Genomic DNA, 6,579 nt, shown 5'->3' on the forward strand with positions numbered 1-6,579 from the left:
GCCTGCTTCCTGGCTCCCAGGGCTCTGGGGTGTCTACCGATACACGGGTGGCAAAGAGCAATCTGGCTGGCCATTGGCAAATACAAAAGATCCTGACGCTGGCCTCGGTGCAGACTCAAACCATAGGGTTTCGTCAAGGCTGCCCAGAGAGGAGTGGCCAGAGCCTCGGCATGGTGTCAGTGAGTGCAAACCCCTTTAAGAGAAGTAAACTTGCCGGGGGTGGTGGCACAGACCTTTAGTCCCAGCACTCAGGAGGCAGACAAAGGCAGATCTTTGTGAGTTTGAGGCCAACCTGGTCTACAGAGTGAGTTCCAGGACAGCTAAGGCTACACAGAGAGACCCTGTCTCAAAAAACTAGTTGAATGTGGTGGTATATACCTGTAATCCCAACCTTCAGGAGGGTGAGGCAGGAGGATTGCTGAGAGTTCAAATCCAGCCTGTGCTGCATAGCAAAACCTTGCCTCAAGCAAGCAAGCAAACAAAAATAAAACAACAAGAGCACAGAGGCCAGTTAGGGCAATGTCGTATCGAAGGTTCCTACTGCTGTGAAGAGACACCGAGACCATGGCAGCTCTTATAAAGGAAAACATTTCATTCATTAGGGCTGGCTTTCAGTTTCAGAGGTTTAGTCCATTATCGTCATGTCGGGGAAGCATGGCAGCATGCGGGCAGACATGGTGCTGGAGAAGGAGCTGAGAGTTCTCCATCCCGATCGGCAGCAGGAACAGAACTGGCTTGAGCTTCTGAGACCTGAAAGCCCACCCCCTAGCGACATACTTCCTCCCACAAAGCCACACCTACTCCAATAAGGCCGCACCTCCTAATTGTACCACTCCCTATGGGCCTATGGGGACCATTTTTATTCCAACCACCACAGGCAAAGAGATAGCTCTGTGGGTAAAATGCTTACTGCACAAGCTGATGACCTGAGTTCAAGCCCCAGGTCCCATATAGACAGGTGGATGTGGCGATCCAGGTCTGTGACCCCAGCACTCCTGTGGTGAGACTGGAGGTGGAGACAAGAGAATCTGCTGGAAGCTCAAATAACACACACAGAAGCAGACATAACGAGAGAGATACAACTTGCGGTGGTGTGAAGGAGAACAGCCTCCCTAGGCTCATAGGTTTGAATGCTTGGTCCCCAGTTGGTGGAACCATTTGGGAAGGATTAGGAGGTGTGGCCTTGTTGGAGAAGATGTGTCACAGTGGGTGGGCTCTGAGGTTTTAAAAGTGCACACCAGGCCCAGTCACTCTCTCTCTCTGCCTGCAAATCAGGGTGTCAGTTCTCAGCTCTGCTCCAGCACCATGCCTGCCTGCCTCCTGCCATGATGTGCGTGGACTCACTCTCTCAAACTGTAAGTGAGCCCCCAATTAAATGCTTTCTTTTGTAAGTTGTCTTGGTCATGCTGTCTGTTCACAGCAATAGAACAGTACCTAAGACAGTTTAAAAAGCAGGGGGACTGACTCCTGAAAAGTTGTCCTCTAACCCCTACATGTGTGTTATGGCATGCACACACACGCACACACACACACACACAAACAAACACACAACAATTAATTAAATATTTAAGATGCCAATGGATATAAAATAAGATGCCGAGTAGCATTGATAGTCCCAGTGCAAATTTAGAGTGTGGCTGGGTATTTATTATCTTATAGAACAGTTTAGAGAGTGTAAAAAGATATAAAGAATAAGGGAGTCTGGTGGAAGAGCGTCTTAGCTACTTTCTATTGCTGTGAGGAAACACCATGGCCAAGGCAACTTAGAAAAGGAAGCGTTTAATTGGACTTACGGTTCCAGCGGGTTAGAGTCCGTGACGGTGGAGTGAAGGAAGGCATGGAGCAGGAACAGCTGGGAGCTCACATTTCCCCAGGTGCAGTCAGCACTCTGGGGGACACTTTGTAATGGCTCACAGGGTTGGAGGTGACATGGAGACCTCATTGCCTTCCATCATCTCCATAGCTGCTTCCTGATTCAATGCTGTTTATTTTCCTTTGGTGCTGGGTACCCAGCCAAGGAGCCTCACGTCACCATATTTCTTAATCTGCCTCCTCCTTCTTTCTTCTTCTGGAAATGCCCAGAACATTACCTGGTCTGGAGAGAGGTAAAATCACCCTCTTACATTGCTTAGCTTTGTCTCCCAAAGAGGGTGCACTGCTCCTCTGAGGCGGGTAGATCCCAGACACTTACAGGCTGTTCTGTAGACACCACAGTCTCTGGGTTGAGAGTGCCACATGCTTGGCACACCCCTTTCTTTGTCTTTTCATGGAGAAAAGAAAAAAAAAAAATAAGACAGCTCGGCTTCTTTCTGATCTACCTCCATGCCACCAGCCAAGGGGCAGCACAGTCCTGGGTTTAGAGGATGGGAGGGTCTGTGGGACCTCAGCCACACAACCAGGTCTGTTCTGCCTGGGTTCTGCCCAGGGTGGAAGACAAGCCAGGTTGTTCCCATGGAGCTGCCCCTTTGTGCTCCTGTCTCCTGAGCTAGTGTCTCCTGCAAGAACCAAGGTGAGGAGGAGTGGGTGGACCAGGGACTGATGCAGGCACTTCTGGGTTCCTGACCGCACCACAGTGATAACCAGCCTTACAGGCCCGGGCACTTTAGAGGCGTCCCTGCTTGCTTACTACACAGCAGCCCGCTCTGCTCTGTGGTCTCTCTCAAAGCTTCCAGAAGAATGACACAAACACCCTCAGAAACAGTGTGCAGAAAGCAGTCCTGCCTCTGGGGGAAGGACAGGGCTCTGGGGGAAGAAGAGCGGAGGGGATGTGGGTAACTTCAGATTTCAGGAGGGATGGCTCTCTTCAAGGCGAAGGATGTCTCCAGATTGCATGCATAAAGTGTCTTGTATAAATAGTGAGAGAATGTGAGGGACTAGGAGTCAAACTGGTCCTGGTAAGCAGGCAGGCAGACAGACAGACAGACAGACAGACAGGGAAAAGAGGTTCTGATAGATTTATACTGTTTTCACTTCAACACTTAAGATGGCTGACCTCCTGCGTCTGCCTTTCTAAGACAAAGTCTTGATGGTCTCCCCTCAATTCCAGGGATCTGGTCAGTGGGTTGTCTCCTCCAACCCTGAGGAACTGTTCAGTGGGTTGTTTACCCCAACCCCAAGGACCTGTTTGGTGGGTTGTTTCCCCCCAATTCTAGGGATCCGGTCAGTGCGACAGTCTCCCCCTAACCCTGGGGAACTGTTCAGTGGAACTTCAAGTCTCCGCAGGAGTCAGTCAGCTTTCCTGCCTTTGTCTGGGTTATCCAGTCGCTTGCCATCCAGTTCCGCCTTCTGGAGAACAGGGATTCATCCCATCCTCAAACACAGAGAAACCCCCAGCCCTCGCCAGCAACCTTGCACACCATCTCTGCTGGGTTAGCTCCTCACCCTGGGAAGTCTGTCTCTTTGCTCATGTGCACGCATGTGCGTGTGCATGTGGGCGTGGGTGTTTGCACATACTTTCACTACTATCCGGCTGAGTGCTGAGACCTCGCTTTTCCTGCCTTTTTGGTTTTTGTTTTTTTTCCAGACAGGGTTTCTCTTTGTGGCCCTGGCGGTCCTGAGACTCACTCTGTAGACCAGGCTGGCCTCAAACTCAGAGACCCACCTGCCTCTGCCTCCAGAGTGCTGGCATTAGAAGTATGTACCATCACTGCCAAGCTTTTTCCTGCCTTTTTTATTCTTTACATTGTCAGAGAAAAACAACAGCTTTCCACAACCCTAGAGGATCTCGCCCTGACAGCATCAGAAGATGAAGAGGTTGGCAGTGAATCTAGACTGTTCCCGAGAGGTAACACAGAGACAACCAACTGAGAACAGAAAACCAGCCAAATTTTAGGGAGCGGGTTGTTAGCAAGGCACAGATGCACCATGAACACTCTGAAAACGGCCTGGGGGGAAAACTGAGGAAAAGTTGGACCCAGGTGCAAGGAACTGTTGTGCTAGAACACAGCCCTGGCTTGTCCCCTGTTTAATACCTGTAAACGCCTAGTCCATGGAGGGAAAAAAAGCCAGCCAACACAAGCTGTCTTAGTTAGGGTTTCTATTGCTGTGGAAAACATTTAATGGTGTGGCTTACAGTTTCAGAGGTTTAGTCCATTGTCATCATGGTGGACATGGCGGCATTCAGGCAGACATGGTGCTGTAGAGCTCTACATCTTAAGCAGCAGGCAACAGGAAGTGAACTGAAACACTGGATGTGGCTTGAGCATATATGAGACCTCAAAATCTACCTCCACAGTGGCACACTTCCTCCAATAAGGCCATATCTACTCCAACAAAGCCACACCTCCTAATAGTGTCATTTCCCATGAGCTTATGGGGGCCAATTATAATCAAACTACCACACAAGGTCTACACACAAACAAACAAAACAAAACAAAATAAGAAATTAACTCAGCAATGCGGAGCCAACCAGCCTAATTTAAGGGACAAAGGACTAGGAACAGACATTTCTCTAGAGATAAACCTGCGGTAAATGGCACCAAAGAAGTGTCCAATGCCTCTAAGCATTAGGAAAACGCGAATTAAAATAGCAGTGAAAGAAGTTTTAAAAATTCAGAAATCAACATGCTGATGAGTGTCTCCTTTGCGGCTCAATCTTGGTTGTCTGTTCCATTGGATCTAGAATCCACTAAGAGCTGTTCCTCTGGGCGGTCTGTGAGAACATTTACTGGAAGCACTCATTGTCTGAGGAGAAAGGCCCTCCCCCAGAGTAGGCGGTGGCCCAGGTGTAGGGAGGTGGCAATGTTACAAGATGGTGGCACCTTCAGGAGATGAAGCCTGTGCCCACCATAACGGCCCCTCTTCAAATCCCTCTCTGGCTTGTCTTACGGTGGGATTAGTGCGTCTTGCACATACTCACACAGTGACAGCATCTACTCGGAAGTCCTCATACAGTGAAATCAATGCTAGGCACGTGACCCTCAAAACTATGAGCTACATAAAACTCTTCATCAAGGCCGGGCGGTGGTGGCACACGCCTTTAATCCCAGCACTCGGGAGGCAGAGGCAGGCGGATCTCTGTGAGTTCGAGGCCAGCCTGGGCTACCAAGTGAGTCCCAGGAAAGGCGCAAAGCTACACAGAGAAACCCTGCCTCGAAAAACCAAAAAAAAAAAAAAAAAAAAAAAAAACCTCTTCATCAAGTGTGCAGCCTCAGGCCTGTGTGGTGAGAGAGAGCCTATCCTACAGTGACGGAGAGTAGGCTAGCCCACAGAAAGGTACTCGCAGACCAATAGACTGCAGCCCTATTCACGGTAGCTAGAGTGGGGACTCTCCCCTGTGTCCTGTGGTGTTCTGGATAAGGCCTAAGCAGGCAGCGTCATCCAACCTAAAGAAGAGAATTCATGCTTCAACATGGATTTGAGGGACCAGGAGTTAGAAGGATCCCCAGCAGATAGACAAAGAGGGAAGAGAGACGCCAAGTAGATTAGTGTACGTCTCATTTACACACTTAAAATGTCTGACTTACTGATCCCCCTCCCTTTCCAAGACAAAGATGTGACGAGCCTTCTCTACTTAAAGGAGGCTGATCACAAAAAGCAAAGGTTGCTAGGAGCTGGTGGAGATGGGAGATGGGTTACTGTCTCGGGGCGGAGTTTCAGCTTGCAAGAAGAAAGATCTGGAGATGAGTAGTAGGTACTGACTGGGGCGTAGCAGTGTGAATGCTCTTAGAAACAGAAGCTGATGGTGGGAGATGTTAGGGGGTATATATGTGTAAAAAGTTATATATAAGTAAGAACGGCTGCTTAAGGGCCAACTTTAAGTTATAATGCTGTATACAATGAGGACATGACCACTCTGAGGTATGGTTGTGGAGAAGGTTTTTATTGTAAAGATGAGGGAGAGCACAGCCAGAGGCATCTGGAAGAGTGCAGAGCAGGCAGAGGAAGTAGTGGACTGAACATGGCCCATAAATGAGCTGGGCCATGGCGGGTGGGGAGGCATGAGAACCAAGAGAGAGCCGAGGGTGAAGACTGTGCCTGGCCGAAATGGCAGAGTTGTACAGGAATGAGAGGCAAGTCCAAGAGCTGGAGAAGTTTAGGGGAGGGCCTGGGGTGAGAAGAGCTGAGAGGAGCCGCAGGTACTGAGTGAGACCGGCATGCGCCTTGGTGTGCTAATCGGCACCACAGTTAGCCGTTTGTCCGGAGTTTCTTTTGGACCTGACACATGCCTAAAGCCACACTGTGAGAGAAGATATCGGCTACGTGTTTCTCACAGATATCTTATCTGTGGATAAGGAGAAAGAATTGGCACAGCCAATAAGAAACACGGGCAGAAAAGGAGTATTAGAGTGGCCCGTGGATATATTCAATATTGTCTCTGCAGGCGGAACATGAACACCCTGTACGCTGCATTCCCCAGAGTCCTCAGGTCCACCTGAAACCTCATGAAGTGAGGCCCACCCTCACTGTCACTGCTGCCGCCGACAGCTTTCTCCGCTCACCCCAGAATGACCCAGCAAGCCCTGGGGATGCCATTCTAGGGCTTTACTAGCTTCCAGATGTTTCCAAATTCCTCCCCCACACCAGCTCCACAGGCCGTGGAGCCCCACTGTGAAGACTGGTGAGAACTGGTAAGGAAGG

The sequence above is a fragment of the Peromyscus eremicus genome, chromosome 20 (genome assembly GCF_949786415.1).
Source record: "Peromyscus eremicus chromosome 20, PerEre_H2_v1, whole genome shotgun sequence".
NCBI lineage: Eukaryota > Metazoa > Chordata > Mammalia > Rodentia > Cricetidae > Peromyscus > Peromyscus eremicus.